This window comes from Cetorhinus maximus, chromosome 1, assembly GCF_964194155.1.
Source record: "Cetorhinus maximus chromosome 1, sCetMax3.hap1.1, whole genome shotgun sequence".
Classification (NCBI taxonomy): Eukaryota; Metazoa; Chordata; class Chondrichthyes; order Lamniformes; family Cetorhinidae; genus Cetorhinus; species Cetorhinus maximus.
This window is the reverse complement of record NC_135879.1, coordinates 228,428,143-228,444,228: the sequence shown is the minus strand read 5'-3', so window position 1 is coordinate 228,444,228 and position 16,086 is coordinate 228,428,143. Positions and strand designations below refer to the sequence as shown.

The 16,086-nt window shown below is 43.4% G+C and overlaps 1 protein-coding gene across 1 annotated transcript in view; it reads right to left on the bottom strand.

Moving 5' to 3' along the window:
* Positions 1-16,086, bottom strand: part of ctnna2 (catenin (cadherin-associated protein), alpha 2) — a 1,502,658-nt gene that overhangs the window by 869,791 nt on the left and 616,781 nt on the right. The window lies entirely within an intron of this gene.

The following is a 16,086-nucleotide window of genomic DNA, read 5'->3' as shown; positions in this document are numbered from 1 at the left end:
CCGGAGCAGTTCCTACAGATTGGAGGGTGGCAAATATAACGCCGCTATTTAAAATAGGAGGGAGAGAAAAAACAGAGAATTACAGACCAGTTAGCCTAACATCAGTAGTGGGGAAAATGCTGGAGTCTATTATAAAATACGTGGTAACAGAACTATTGGAAAGCATTAGCAGGGTTAGACAAAGTCAGCATGGGTTTATGAAAGGGGAATCTTGCTTAACTAATCTACTGGAGTTTTCTGAGGATGTAACTAGTGGAATAGATAAGGGAGAACCAGCGGATGTGGTGTATTTGGATTTCAAGAAGGCTTTTTATAAGGTCCTACATAAGAGGCTATTGGGTAAAATTAAAGCACATGGGATTAGGGGTAATATACTGACAGACGGTGAGTAGTGGTGTATCGCAGGGATCAGTGTTTGAGCCCTAGCTATTCACGATATATATGAATGACTTGGATGAGGGAACCAAATGCAATATTTCCAAGTTTGCGGACACAAAAAAACTGGGAGGGGTTGTGAGTTGTAAGGAGAATGCAGGGAGGCTTCAGGGCAATTTAGACAAGTTGTGTTTGCGGGCAAACACATGGCAGATGCAGTATAACATGGATAAATGTGAAGTTATACACTTTGGTGTGAAAAACAGAAAGGTAGAGTATTATTTAAATGGCGATATTTTGGGAAATGTAGATGTATAAAGGGATTTGGGTGTCCTTGTATACCAGTCAATGAAAGTAAATAGGCAGGTGCAGCAAGCAATTAGGAAGGAAAATGGTATGCTGGCCTTCATTGCAAGAGGATTTGAGTTCAGAAGTAGAGATGTCTTACTGCAGTTATACAAGGCCTTGGTGAGAACACACCTGGAGTACTGCCTGCAGGTTTGGTCTCCCTACCTAAGAAAGGATATACTTGCAATAGAGGGAGTGCAACGAAGGTTCACTAGGCTGATACTGGGGATGGCAGGACTGTCATATGAGGAGAGATTGGTTCGACTGGGCCTGTATTCACTAGAGTTTAGAAGAGGGAAATTGACAGGGTTAAATTGTTTATACTTCAATGCAAGGAGTATTACAAACAAGGTAGATGTTAAGGGCACAGGTAGACACATGGCAGCAGGATGTCATTGCGATAACGGAGACCTGGCTAAAGGAGGGACAAAACTGGCAGCTTAGTATCCCTGGTTATAGAGTCATCAGACACGATAGAGTAGGAGATAAAAAAGGAGGGGGAGTAGCATTAATGGTTAAAGAATCAATTCCAGTTGTGAGAAGGGATGATATGCTGAATGGGTCAACAAATTAGGCTTTACGGATTGAGCTTAGAAATAAAAAAGGGGCAGTCACACTTGCGGGAGTATGCTGCAGACCCCAAAATAGTGAAAGGGAGATAGAAGAACAAATATGTAGGCAAATTTCTGCTTGTAAGAACAAGAGGGCAATAATAGTAGGAGACTTCAACTACCCTAATATCAACTGGGATTCAAACAATATAAGGGACACTGAGGGAGAAAAATTCATGCAGTGTGTCCAGGAAATTTTTTTCAACCAATTACTGACAAACCCAATGAGAGGAGATGCAATTCTAGACCTAGTCTTGGGGAACGAAGAAGGGCAAGTGGGTGAAGTGACAGTTGGCGACCATATTGGGGACAGTGATCACAATTCAGTTAGATTTAGCATTACCATGGAAAAGGACAGAGATAAGGCAGGAGTAAAAGTCTTGAACTGGGGGAAGGCAAATTTTGCAGAAATGAGAAGGGACTTGGCTGAGGTGGACTGGACAGCACTGCTAGAGGGTAAAACAGTGGAAAACCAGTGGGAAGCACTAAAAAGCGAGATCCTAATTGTACAAAGTAGACATGTCCCTGACAAAAATAAAAGTGGTACTGCCAAATCTAGACTCCCCTGGTTGTCTAGAGGAATACAGGGGAAGATCAAACAGAAAAAAAAGCATATGCTAGGCACAAAGAACTAAGCACTGTAGATAGCCTAGACGAATATAGGAAGTGCAGGGACAAAGTAAAAAAGGAAATAAGGAAATCAAAGAGAAGGCATGAAAAAAAATTAGCAAGTAAAATTAAAGATAATCTAAAGATGTTTTACCAATACATTAATGCTAAAAGGTTAGTTAAGGAAAAAGTGGGACCTATCAGAGATGAAGATGGAAACTGTGTGTAGATGCAGAGGCTGTGGGAAGGGTTTTGAATGAATATTTTGTCTCCATGTTTACAAAGGAAAGGGAGGATATAGATATAGTAATCCAGGAGGAACACAGCGAGATATTGGACGGGATAGTCATAAAGAGAGAGGAAGTACTCGAAGGGTTGAAATCCTTGAAAGTTGATAAGTCACCAGGGCCAGATGGATTGTTTCCGAGGCTGCTGAAGGAAGTCAGGGAGGAGATAGCAGATGTTCTGAGGATGATTTTCCAATCTTCACTAGATACAGGGGAGGTACCGGAGGACTGGAGAAATGCAAACATAGTTCCATTGTTTAAAAAGGGATCAAAGGAAATGCCAAACAATTATAGGCCAGTTAGTCTTACATTGGTGGTGAGCAAATTAGTAGAATCAATCCTGAGAGACAGGATTAACTGTCATGTGGAAAGGCATGGACTAGTCAGGGATGGTCAGCATTGATTTGTTAAAGGAAGGTATTGCCTCACAAATTTGATTGAATTCCTTGAGGAAGTGACAAGAAGGGTTGATGAAGGTAGTGCAGTGGATGTTGTGTACATGGATTTTAGCAGGGCATTTGACAAGGTCCCACATGGCAGATTGGTCAGGAAAGTAAAAGCCCATGGGATTCAGGGTAATGTGGCAAACTGGATAAAAAGTTGGCTTTGTAACAGGAAACAAAGGGTAATGGTCGATGGATGCCTTTGCGAATGGAAAGTTGTCTCAAGTGGTGTTCCACAGGGCTCAGTGTTGGGACCCTTGCTGTTTGTGTTATATATTAACGATTTTGACGTGAACGTGGGGGGCACGATTGGGAAATTTGCATTTGACACAAAGGTTGGCCGAGTAATGGATAGTGTAGAGGATAGCCATAATCTCCAAAACGATATAGATGGGTTGGTGGAGTGGGTGGTAAAGTGGCAGATGGATTTTAACATAGAGAAGTGTGAGGTCATACATTTAGAGAGGTCAAACAGTGACAGGGATTACACAATAAATGGGAATATATTAAGAGGGATAGATGAAGTGAGAGATCTTGGCTTACAAGTACACAGGTCCCTGAAGGCAGCAGTGAACTTTAGACAAGGTTGTAAAGAAGGCATATGGAATTGACAGAGGTGTAGAATATAAAAGTAAGGATATAATGTTGGAATTGTATAAAACACCGGTGAGGCCACAACTGGAGTATTGTGTGCAGTTCTGGTCACCACATTACAGGAAGGACGTAATAACTCCGGAGAGAGTGCAGAGGAAGTTTACAAGAATTTTGCCAGGGTTAGGAAAGTGTAGCTATGAGGAGAAATTGGATAGGTTGGGGTTATTTTCCTTAGAACAAAGAAGGCTGAGAGGTGACTTGATTGAGGTGTACAAAATTATGAGGGGAATAGATAGAGTGGACAGGATAAAATTGTTTCCCTTGGTGGAGAATTCTAGAACCAGGGGACATAGATTCAAGATAAGTGGCAGGAGGTGTAGGGGGGACATGAGGAAGAACATTTTTACGCAGAGGGTAGTGGGTGTCTGGAATTCGCTGCCCAAGTTGGTGATAGAGGCAGAAACTCTAAACTCTTTTAAAAAGTACCTGGATCTGCACCTTAAGTGCTGTAAGCTGCAGGGCTATGGGCCAGGTGCATGAAGGTGGGATTAGAAAGGGCACCTGGGTTTCCTCGGGCTGGCATGGACAAGTTGGGCTGAATGGCCTCCTTCTGTGCTGTAACTTTTCTATGGTTCTGTGGTTCTATGGAATAAGAGGGGATCTGATTGAAACATAAAATTCTAACAGGGCTAAACAGACTGGATGCAGGGAGGATGTTTCCCCTGGCTGGGGAGTCCAGAACCAAGGGCCACAGTCTCAGGATATGGGACAGGCCATTTACGACTGAGACGAGGAAAAATGTCTTCACTCAGAGGGGTAAACCTGTGGAATTCTCTGCCACAGAGGGCTGTGGAGGCCGGGTCACTGAGTATATTCAAGAAAGAAATTGATAAATCTTTGGATATTAGGGCCATCAAGGGGTATGGAGAGAAAGTGGGAATATGGTGTTGAGATAGAGGATCAGCCATGAACATAATGAATGGCGGAGCAGGCTCGAAAGGTTGAATGGCCTACTCCTGCTCCTAGTTTCTATGTTTCAACCCAGCCGCCACCACAGCCCCAACCAAACCACCCCATGTCCTGACCAACATGCCTTCATCAGCGGACATCACTGAAAAACAGATGATCTAGGCATTAATTAATTTGCTATGTGTAGGGTTCTGTTGTGTACAAATTGACTGACGTATTTGTTTGCACAATTGTGACTGTAACTCAAAATCATCCACCGGATTGAAAGCACTTTCAAACTCATAAAGAATGTGATAAGGTGCCATATAAATATGTGCACTTTCTTTCGAACAAGTTCCTCAAAAATACAAAGGTTATCCAAAATATATATAAAAATATATACAAAAGAATTGAAACTCTGCAAGTGATTGCCTCTTCCCTGGTAATCCAACAAGATTCTGTTTTCTAATTTATGACAGTGGTAGTTCTAAATTAGCATATGAAAAATTAGATATGTTGTAGGGCTCTGAGGGAGATGAAGGTGGAATTGCCAAAACTTGACCAATGAGGGTACCAATTTTAATCTAACCCAAAAGCAGGAGCACAGGCTCAGGTTAGATGCCCATTTTAACCCACCACCAGACTTTGGCCTGAATTTCTCCCGCATCAGGCGGGCTCGGTGGGAGCCGGTGGGCGTGGGAGGGGAGCCGCCCGCCGCCCGCGATCAGCTCTGGATCGCGATTTCATGCGGGCAGGCCAATTAAGGCCCACCCTGCATGGATCAGGAGCATTAGCGTTGAGCGCTACCTGTGTGGGCGGGGCGAGGAGGGAGATCGGGCCTGGCGCGCATTTCTCACATGCGCACGAAAGAGCGATTCAATCTCCCTGAGGAACGGAGCTGTCTCTGGGAGGTTGAAGCACTTCCTGAAAAAATTAATAAATACAATAAACGTTCAATGAAACGTGCCCCCTCATGCGACTGTGTCACATGTTTTTAATTTCAAAGGAAAGTTTTTATTTAATTTGTAATAGCTTTAGGAAACCTTATCCCGCTCGTGGATGGGCAGCTTAAATTTCAAGTTAATTAGGTCCTTAATGGCCTTTCAATTATCGGCAGACGTGCAGCCGACTCCGGCGCTGGCTGCCGAACGAAATATTGCATGAGTGTGCGATGATGTTGGGACTCACGTTCCGGCGTGTCGGGCGCGCGCCCGCACGCCAAAGGTAAAATTCAGGCCTTTATGTTCCTATGGGGCAGAATTTTACATTTGGCGTGCGGAGGTGGGCCCGACACACTGGAACGTAAAACAACGTGCGGTGATGTCGCGTGTGTGCCCAATGTCATCGCGCTGTCTCGTGATACTTCGTTCGGTTGCGTGCCCGCCGATAATTGAAAGGCCTATTAAGGCCATTAATGTACTAATTAACTCTAAATTTACGCTGCCCGTCCAACCTGACGGATTGGAGGGCAGGCAAAAAGGCCAAGCGGCCTTTACGTTTTTTAGGGAACCTCATCCATGAGCAGGATTAGATTTCTTAAAGCTAATACCGATTACATAAAAACTTTATTTCGAAATTTAAAACATGTCCCATATCATGTGACACAGTTACATGAGGGGACACGTTTCACTAAATTTTTAATGTTTCTAATCATTTCTTTAGAAACCGCTTCAATCTCCCTGAGGCAGCTCCGTGCCTCTGGGAGATTAAGGTACTCTTTAGCGCACATGTGCGAAAGAGCGCTGGACCCAACTCTCCCTCCCCTCCCCGTCCGCACAGGTAGCGCTCATCGCTACCGCTCATGATCCATGCTGGGCGGGCCTTAATTGGCCCGCCCGTGTGAAATCGTGGTGCGGAGCTGATTGCAGGCGGCAGTCGGCTCTGCGACTGCCCCCACACGCTCCTGCCGAGTCCGCCCGAGCAATGTAAAATCCTGGCCATGAGGAATAAAATCAGACAGGGTGTGAAATGGGCATCGGAGCTGAGCCCACTCTGTTCCCATCAGTCAGGTTAAGTTAAAATTGGGGTTTATTTAATTTTAGAGTTTTATTAAGTGTGGATGTGTGATCAAACATTGGAGACTGGCCAGTTTAGTGACATTTTTTTTAAAAGGGAGATGGAACAAATCTCCATGCCAGTTAGTTTAACATCTGTTGTAGAGAAAATTTTTAGCGTGTCTAATTAAGGATGAAATAACCATATATCTAGATAAAAAGGAAGTAGCCAGCAAAGATTTTAAAATGGGTGAAAACCTTTGGCAAGATACTGAATGAATGATGACTAGAAAATTTAAGGGATATGGAATTAGCAGGCAGATATGAAATTGAATTAAAATTGGTGGGGGGATGGGAGAAGAGAGTATTTGTTAAGAGCTGATTTAAGTGTGATTTGAAGATTTAGGGATGTCCCACAGCATTCAGTTTTGGGGTTATTTTTGTCCTTTGTACATATCAATAATATGAAATTAGATCTGGAGGGAGTGTCAAAATCTGCAGATGATATTGAACCATTTAATTCTTAAGAATATACAAGGTCACAAACTGCCACAACTTTTGTACAGTGCAAATCATGAACTTAAAATTAGATGTATTAAATATAGTACTAAGTATAAATAAGCCTACATAAAACCTTATTAGGCTTTAGTATTAGTAACTTATGCAGTATTGGGCTCAACACTTTAAGCTCAACGTTCGAGATAATTCAGGGCACAATTTGGATTCACTAAAATACTGCCTGATATAAGGAATATTTGGCTGAATTTGTGTTGGAGAATGGAACACTGTCGGTAGATACAGTATAGAGTATCTTTGGCTTTATTAATAGGGATATAGAGTACAAGAGCAAGGAGGTTATGCTGAAATTTTGTAAGACAAAGGGCTAATTAGTAAGTTTGCTGACGACACTAAGGTTGGAGGAGTTGCAGATAGTGAAGAGGATTGTCAAAGGATACAACGGGATATAGATCGGTTGGAGAATTGGGCGGAGAAATGGCAGATGGAGTTTAATCCGGACAAATGCGAGGTAATGCATTTTGGAAGGTCTAATACAGGCAGGAATTATACAGTAAATGGCAGAACGCTTAAGTGCATTGACGGGCAGAGGGATCTGGGTGTACAGGTCCACAGGTCACTGAAAGTGGCAATGCAGGTGGATAAGGTAGTCAGGAAGGCAATATGGCATGCTTGCCTTCATTGGCAGGGGTATTGAGTATAAAAGCTAGGAAGTCATGCTGCAGCTGTATAGAACCTTGGTTAGGCCACACTTGGAATATTGCGTGCAATTCTGGTCGCCACATTACCAGTAGGATATGGAGGCATTGGAGAGGGTACAGAGGAGGTTTACCAGGATGCTGCCTGGTCTGGAGGTTATTAGCTATGAGGAGAAGTTGGAGAAACTCGGATTGTTCTCACTAGAGCGACGGAGATTGAGGGGCAACTTGATAGAAGTTTACAAAATTATGAGTGGCATGGAAAGAGTAGATAGTCAGAAGCTTTTTCCCAGGGTGGAAGAGTCAATTACTAGGGGACATAGATAGAGGAGAAAACTATAGAGGAGATGTGCGGGGCAAGTTTTTTATGCAGAGGGTAGTGAGTGTCTGGAATTCGCTGCCAGAGGAGGTGGTAGAAGCAGGTACGATAGTGGTGTTTAAGAGGCAGCTTGACAAATACATGAATAGGATGGGAATAGAGGGATATGGACCCCGGAAGTGCAAAATGTTTTAGTTGACAGGCGATATGATCGGCGCAGGCTTGGTGGGCCGAAGGGCCTGTTCCTGTGCTGTACTTTTCTTTGTTCTTTGTTTTTACTTTGATACTAGTTCGGCCTCAGCTGGAGTACTGTGTCCAGTTCTGGGTGCCGCACTTTAGGAAAGATGTGAAGGCACTGGAGAGAGTGTAGAAAAGATTCACGAGAATGGTTCCAGGATTGAGGAACTTCAGTTATGTGGATAGATTGGAGGAGTTGGAACTGTTTTCCTTGGAGAAGAGAAGGCTGTGAGGAGATGTGAAAGAGGTATTCAAAATCATGAGGGGTCTGGACAGAGTAGATAGGGAGAAACTGTTCCCACTTGTGAAAGGATTGAGAACATGAGGGCACAGATTTAGAATAATTGGCAAAAGAAGCAAAAGTATCATGAGGAAAAGCTTTTTCATGCAACAAGTGGTTGGGGTCTGGAATGCTCCGCTTGATAGTGTGGTGGAGGCAGGTTTAACTGAGACATTCAAAAAGGAATAGACTGTTATTTGAAAAGGAAGAATATTCAGGGTTATGGGGAGAAGGCAGGGGAATGGCATTAAGTGAATTGCTCATTCAGAGAGCCAGTGCAGACACGATGGGCTGAATGGCCTCCTTCTGCGCTATAACAGTTCTATGATTCTGTTATATTTTGTCTATGTGCCAGACTGACAATTTAGTGCTAGTTAGTGCAAAGTTACCCTTTGGGTTGATGCCCCCTAAGAAGGGAATTGTGACTCTTCATACTCTCTTCAAAGAGTCATTATGGCACAGGAGGCCATTCAACCCATCAAGTCTAGGTCGGACCCAATTAGTCTGAATTTCAGAGCTGAAGGTTCTAATTCACAGGGTTGTAGATATATCCTTATTTTCTAGGAATGTATGTCCTTATATGAAGTCTTTCAAGCAAATAGCAACTATGCTTTCTGATACTAGCTTCTGGCAATCAGAAATGATGCATTACTTGGTGAGTATCCTGATACACATCCTTATCTTGATAAATTCACTTGTATACAAAATTGAAGTGTCAATTGGTGGCACAACTGATGAATTAATCTTAAAATGCAAATAGAGTATGTGGTGAAGGGTACAAATGTATTCCTGCTTTACTTCAAATTATTACATACTGTGATTCTGTGATTCAATCAAGTGGTTCCAGGAATGATTTCACCAACATTTTGTGCTTTTCACCTTGTACAGTCAAGTATTTTGTACTGTTATAGCACCAAAGAAAACTATATACAGTACATGCAAATACTAAATACTTAGTATGTAACTAAAAAATGGGGTGCTTTCATAAGAGAGCAGTCAGAATCTGACTAATGGACGATAACTATAATAAAATTCTTTGACAATGTGGTAGGTAAAGACTGAGACGTGGTTACAGGGACAACAGGTCTAGGAGTTGAATATCCAAGGGTACTCAGTGTTTCGGAAGGATAGGCAGGAAGGAAAAGGGGGTGGTATAGCTTTGTTAGGAAAGGATGGGATCAGTGCTATAGTGAGGAATGATATAGGCACTGGAGAGCAAGACTTAGAGTCAAAAACAAAAAATAAAAACAAAAAAACAAAAAACTACCGCGGATGCTGGAAATCCAAAACAAAAACAGAATACCTGGAAAAACTCAGCAGGTCTGGCAGCATCGGCGAAGAAGAAAAGAGTTGACGTTTCGAGTCCTCATGACCCTTCAACAGAACTGAGTAATTTTAGGAGAGGGGTGAAATATTAGCTGGTTTAAGGTTGGGGGGGGGGGGGTGGGGGGTAAGAGAAGTTGGGGGGGCGGTGGTTATAGGGACAAGCAAGCAGTGATAGGAGCAGATAGTCAAAAGGTGTCACAGACAAAGGAACAAAGAGGTGTTGAAAGTGGTGATATTATCTAAACGAATGTGCTAATTAAGAATGGATGGCAGGACACTCAAGGTACAGCTCTAGTGAGGGTGGGGTGGAAAGACTGACAGGGCATTAAAGGTATAGATTTAAAAATAATGGAAATAGGTGGGAAAAGAAAAAGCTATATAAATTATTGGAAAAAACAAAAGGGAGGGGGAAGAAACGGAAAGGGGGTGGGGATGATGGAGGGAGTTCAAGATCTAAAGTTGTTGAATTCAATATTCAGTCCAGAAGGCTGTAAAGTGCCTAGTCGGAAGATGAGGTGCTGTACCTCCAGTTTGCGTTGGGCTTCACTGGAACAATGCAGCAAGCCAAGGACAGACATGTGGGCAAGAGAGCAGGGTAGAGTGTTAAAATGGCAAGCGACAGGGAGGTTTGGGTCTTTCTTGCGGACAGACCGCAGGTGTTCTGCAAAGCGGTTGCCCAGTTTACGTTTGGTCTCTCCAATGTAGAGGAGACCGCATTGGGAGCAACGAATACAGTAGACTAAGTTAGGGGAAATGCAAGTGAAATGCTGCTTCACTTGAAAGGAGTGTTTGGGCCCTTGGACGGTGAGGAGAGAGGAAGTGAAGGGGCAGGTGTTGCATCTTTTGCGTGGGCATGGGGAGGTGCCATAGGTGGGGGTTGAGGAGTAGGGGGTGATGGAGGAGTGGGCCAGGGTGTCCCGGAGGGAATGATCCCTATGGAATGCCGCCGGGGGGGGTGAAGGGAAGATGTGTTTGGTGGTGGCATCATGCTGGAGTTGGCGGAAATGGCGGAGGATGATCCTTTGAATGCGGAGGATGGTGGGGTGATAAGTGAGGACAAGGGGGACCCTATTATGTTTCTGGGAGGGAGGAGAAGGCGTGAGGGCGGATGCGCAGGAGAGTCAGTCTGGGTAGAAATAAGAAATAGCAAGGGAAAAAAATCCCTGGTGGGAGTAATCTATAGGTCCCCAAACAGTAGTTCAGCAGTAGGGCACAGTATAAACCAGGAAATACTGGGAGCATGTAAGAAAGGCACAGCAATAATCATGGGTGATTTTAATATGCATATAGACTGGACTAATCAAATTGGCAAGGTAGCCTCGAGGGAGAGTTAATAGAGCGTATTAGAAACTGTTTCTTGGAGCAATATGTTGTGGAACCAACCAGGGAGCAGACTATTCTGGATTTTGTTTTGTGTAATGAGATGGGATTAATTAATGATCTCAGAGTAAAGGGTCCTCTAGGGAAGAGTGATCATAGCATGCTAGAATTTCAAGCTCAGTTTGAGATCGAGAAACTTGAGTCCCACACTAGTGTTCTGGAGTTAAACAAAGGTAACTACATAGGCATGAGGGCAGATTTGGCCCTAGTGGACTGGGCAGGAAGACTAAAAGGTCAGACAGTTGATGAACAGTGGCAGATATTTAAGGAGATATTCAATTCCTCCCAAGTAAAATATATTCCAAAGAGGAAGAAAGATGGTAAGAGGGGGAAAAAACATACAATTGCTAAGCAAGGAAGTTAAAGATAACATAAAGGCAAAAACTAAGGCATACCAAATTGCAAAGGTCAGTGGCAGGCTGGGAGATTGGGAAACTTTTAAAGATCAACAAAGGGTTCCTAAAAAATAATAAAAAGAGCAAAGGTAAATTATGAAAGAAAACTAACGCAAAATATAAAAACTGATAGCAAAACCTTCTACAAGTATATAAAAGGAAAGAGAGTAGCTAAAGTAAATGTTGGTCCCTTGGAGGATGAGACTGCAGAGTTAAGAGTGGGGAATGCAGAAATGGCAGAGGCGCTTAATCAATATTTTGCCTCAGTTTTCACAGTGGAGGACACTAGTACGACCCCAATAGTAACAGGTAGAGCAGAGGATATAGAGAAGGAGGAACTTAGAACAATCACCGTCACTAGAGAAAAAGTACTGAGCAAACTATTGGGATTAAAGGGTGACAAGTCCTCAGGACCTGATGGCCTACACCCCAGGGTCTTAAAGGAAGTGGCAGTGGAGATAGTGGATGCATTGTTAATAATATTCCAAAATTCCCTGGATTCTGGAAAGGTCCCATGGATTGGAAAAATGCTAATATAACATCCTTATTCAAAAAGGTGGGGAGGAGGCAGAAAGTAAGAAACTATAGACCAGTTAGTTTAACGTCTGTTGTTGGGAAATTGTTGGAATCCATTATTAAGGAAGTAGTAATAGGGCATTTGGAAAGTCAAAATGCAATCCATCAGAGTCAGTATGAAAAGTAAATCATGTTTGACTGATTTGCTAGAGTTCTTTGAAGATATGACAAGCGAAGTGGATAATGGGGATCCTGTATATGTAGAATATCTTGACTTCCAGAATGCCTTTGATAAGGTGCCGCACAAAAGATTAATACACAAGATAAGATCACATGGAATTAGGGGTAATATATTAGTTTGGATAGAGGATTGGCTAACCAACAGAAAGCAGAGTCGGGATAAATGGGTCTTTTTCTGGATGGCAAGCTGTAACTAGTGGGGTGCCACAGGGTTCGGTCCTTGAGCCCCAACGATTTAAAATCATATTAATGACTTGGATTCAGGGATAGAAGGTACTATAGCTAAATTTGCAGATGACACCAAAATAGGTGGGAAAGTAAGTTGCAATGAAGAAATAAGAAATTTACAAATGGATATGGACAGGTAAGGTGAATGGGCCAAAATTTGGCAGATGGAGTTTAATGAGGTTAAGTGTGAGGTTATTCATTTTGGTCGGAAGAATAAAAAGGCAACTTATTATTTATATGGAGAGAAACTTCAGGATGCTTCAGTGCAGAGGGATCTGGGTGTCCTCGTGCATGAATCGCTGAAAGCGAGTATACAGGTACAGCAGGTAATAAGGAAGGCAAATGGAATTTTGGCATTTATTGCTAAAGGAATAGAGTATAAAAATAGGGAAGTGTTGTTGCAACTGTACAAGGCATTGGTGAGACCGCACCTGGAGTACTGTGCACAGTTTGGTCCCCTTATTTGAGGAAGGATGTAGTTGCTTTGGAGGCAGTTAAGAGGAGGTTCACTAGATTGATTCCAGAGACGCGGGGCTTGTCTTATGAGGAGAGATTGAGCAGTTTAGGCCCATATTCGCTAAAGTTTAGAAGGATGAGTGATCTAATTGAGGTATATAAGATGCTAAAGGGGATAGACAAAGTAGACGTGGAATGGATGTTTCCCCTTGTGGGGCACTCTAGAATGAGAGGCCATAGCTTTAGGCTAAGGAGTGGTAGATTTAAATCAGAGATGAGGAGGAATTACTTTTCTCAAAGGGTCGTGAATCTGTGGAATTCACTACCTCAGGATGCCGGGACGCTGAGTAAATTTAAGAAGGAGATAAACAGATTTTTAATTAGTAATGGGTTGAAAGGTTATGGGGAGAGAGCGGGAAATTGGAGTTGAGGCCGAAATTAGATCAGCCATGATCGTATTGAATGGCGGGGCAGGCTTGAGGGGCTGAATTGCCTATCCTGCTCCTAGTTCTTATGTTCTTAAAGATACCATCAAGCATAGCACTACAGAGCTAATTGTAATTCAGGGTGAATGTAGGTGGAGTGATGTCAAATACGCTAAGCCCAACTTCTACTTGAAACAGCCGTCAATTACTTAAAAGATAATAGGCAGCCAGGTACCAAGTGTGATTGGTCTCCAGCAATCAGGTAAGAGGATCGTGAGGGGGGACAAGGACTACTAGTGTCAGTGACGAGGATTACGGTAGTCAGTTTGAGGAGGAGCCTGGGACAGGGGATGAGTGCTTGGTCAATTAACTGATCTATTGGCCCTCTTCTAGACACCACGATTCCTTGGCGACTCCAGCATCAGGGACTGACCTGGTGACATGAAATTAAATTAGCACTGAGGTCCAATTGACATTTGCTGCAAATTTTGAATCTCAGTGAGGCCCTCACTTGCCTGGTACTCCTTAAAACATATCCGTTAATATGGCATCATGCAAGTGTGCAGCATGAGTCTATTAAGTGTCACATTGGGCAGAATTTTGCCCTCGGATGGCATGCGGACCCCACCGGCTTGGTGGCGGGCGGCCAGCTGACCCCCGGCACTGAAATGGGGCCTGCCGCCATTTTAAGTGGACGGGCCAATTAAGGCCCGCCCAGCGGCATCCCTGACGGGAAGCGCTATGCGCTTCCTGTGCGGTGATGGGGGGGTGGGGGGAGGGGGGGGTTGCTGTCAAAGTGCACTCTTTCGTGAGGCAAAGTCCTGTCTCAGGGAGAATACTGACAGTGGAAAAAACTTTAAAAATAGAGACAATAAAAAATTATTAACATGTCCCCCTCATGTGACAATGTCACTGGAGATGGGACAGTTTAATAAAGAACACATAAACTTTATTAATTTTTTACAAACTGTACACGAAACTTCATCCCGCCAGTGGATGAAGTTTCATGGATTATCAGAAGCCCGCTGGGGCTCCTGGCCTGCCCACCAGCCTTAAGGTTGGCCGTCAGGTCTTTAAGTATTTTAATTAGCCTGTCAATGGACTCAATTGGCCATTGACAGGTCGGCGGGCAGGCGGCTGATTTCACTGTCCGCCCGCCTTCCTAAAAATTTAAATGGACCGGGATGACGTTGGGGATTTCTCCTGACGTCATCCCGCGTCATTTTCCCCTTGGCAACTGGGCCCCGCCTACAAATCGCCGAGGGGAAAATCCTGGCCATTGTCAATATTCAAAGCCACAGTGTCTTGTTCTCTCTGGGGATAATAACTGGGCTATGTGTGTGTGTTTGTGTGTGCTTGTGTGTGTGTTAAAATCAAGGCTTAAGATTTAATTCCTGTGTGGGTGTACATGGTTTCTGCATACATGGCTTGAGATTGGTAAAGGGCTACAGTGCAAATTCGCTAGAATAATACTGGGCTTAAAAAGTTAAATTGGGAGGACAAGTTGCAGAGACTTGTCTTGTTTTTCCCGTTTTGAAGGTTGAGGTCTGATCAAAATGAGGTATTTCGAATGATTATGGTATTTGATGGAGGAGTTACGGAGAAACAATTTCCTCTGATGTGGGAATATGGAACAAAAGCGCATGATCTTAAAATTCGAGTCAGGCTATTCAGGAACTAAGTCAGGAAGCATTTTGCAATCAAAGGGTAATGAAAATCACACCCATAAAAAGCTGAGGAAATTGTGACAAATGAAATTTTCAAGATTGAGATCAATAGATTGTTGTTGGGTAAGGTCATTGCTGGGTTTTTAAAAATATTCTTTCATGGGATGTGAAAATTGCTAGCGAGGGCAGCATCCGTTGCCCATCCCTGATTGCCCTGATGGTGCGCCACCTTCTTGAACTGCTGCAGTTCATCTGGTACGACTTTTCTGTAGTGGTTTGGCACATCTTGGTGGCTTCCTAGGCCATTTCTGAGGGCAGTTAAGAGTCAACCGCATTGTTATGGGTCTAGAGTCACATGTAGGCCAGACCAGGTAAGGATAGAATATTTCCTTCCCTAAGCTAGGTGGGTTTTTATGACAGCCGATGAGAACTTCATAGTCACTGTTAGCGAGACTTGCACTCAATTTCAGATTTATTAATTAATTGAATTTAAATTCCACCACCGGCCATGGTGAGATTTGAAACCAAGTCCCCAGAGCACTAACCTAGGCCTCTGCATTACTAGTCGGTTGATAATAACACCACAAAACCATCCCCCCTTGGTGTCATTTTCATATTGCTGGTCTCCTGATCTCTAGCGGCCTTGCTGTGGAAGGTCATGGAGTTGATTCCTGCTGGGAGAAGTTATTCTTTCACTGCCTCGTAGCTGGTTCATAGCAACATTGTTTGCATATGTTCCCTTCTTGGACATAGTTGGTGCTTAAACTGGGGGGAATACAGGGAAATAGCCACGGTCCCAATTATAATCCACATTTTTTGAAACAATGTTGAAACAGTAGAGAGACAAAAAATCATAGCACTGAACTTAGCACCTTGTTCTCACTGACACCAGGACTTATGCCACTTTGGAGCAGATGAGGAAACAGGAAAAGAATGTTCCCATTTGAAACATACAGGCACAAACATAAGTTGAAAATTCAGGGTCCTATGCCATCTGTAGGTTTGTCAGGTAAGGAGAAAAACAAATCCCCATTCACTGCCAGTCCCACTGTTTCCTCCTTTCCCTCTCAACCTTCTCCACCCTTAAGTTCCATTTCTGACTCAGCTACACAGGAAAGCCACAGATTCCCATCCACATTCCCCTCATTTCCAAACTGCCCATCAGTATACTCATACCGCACCAGCAACTTTCCA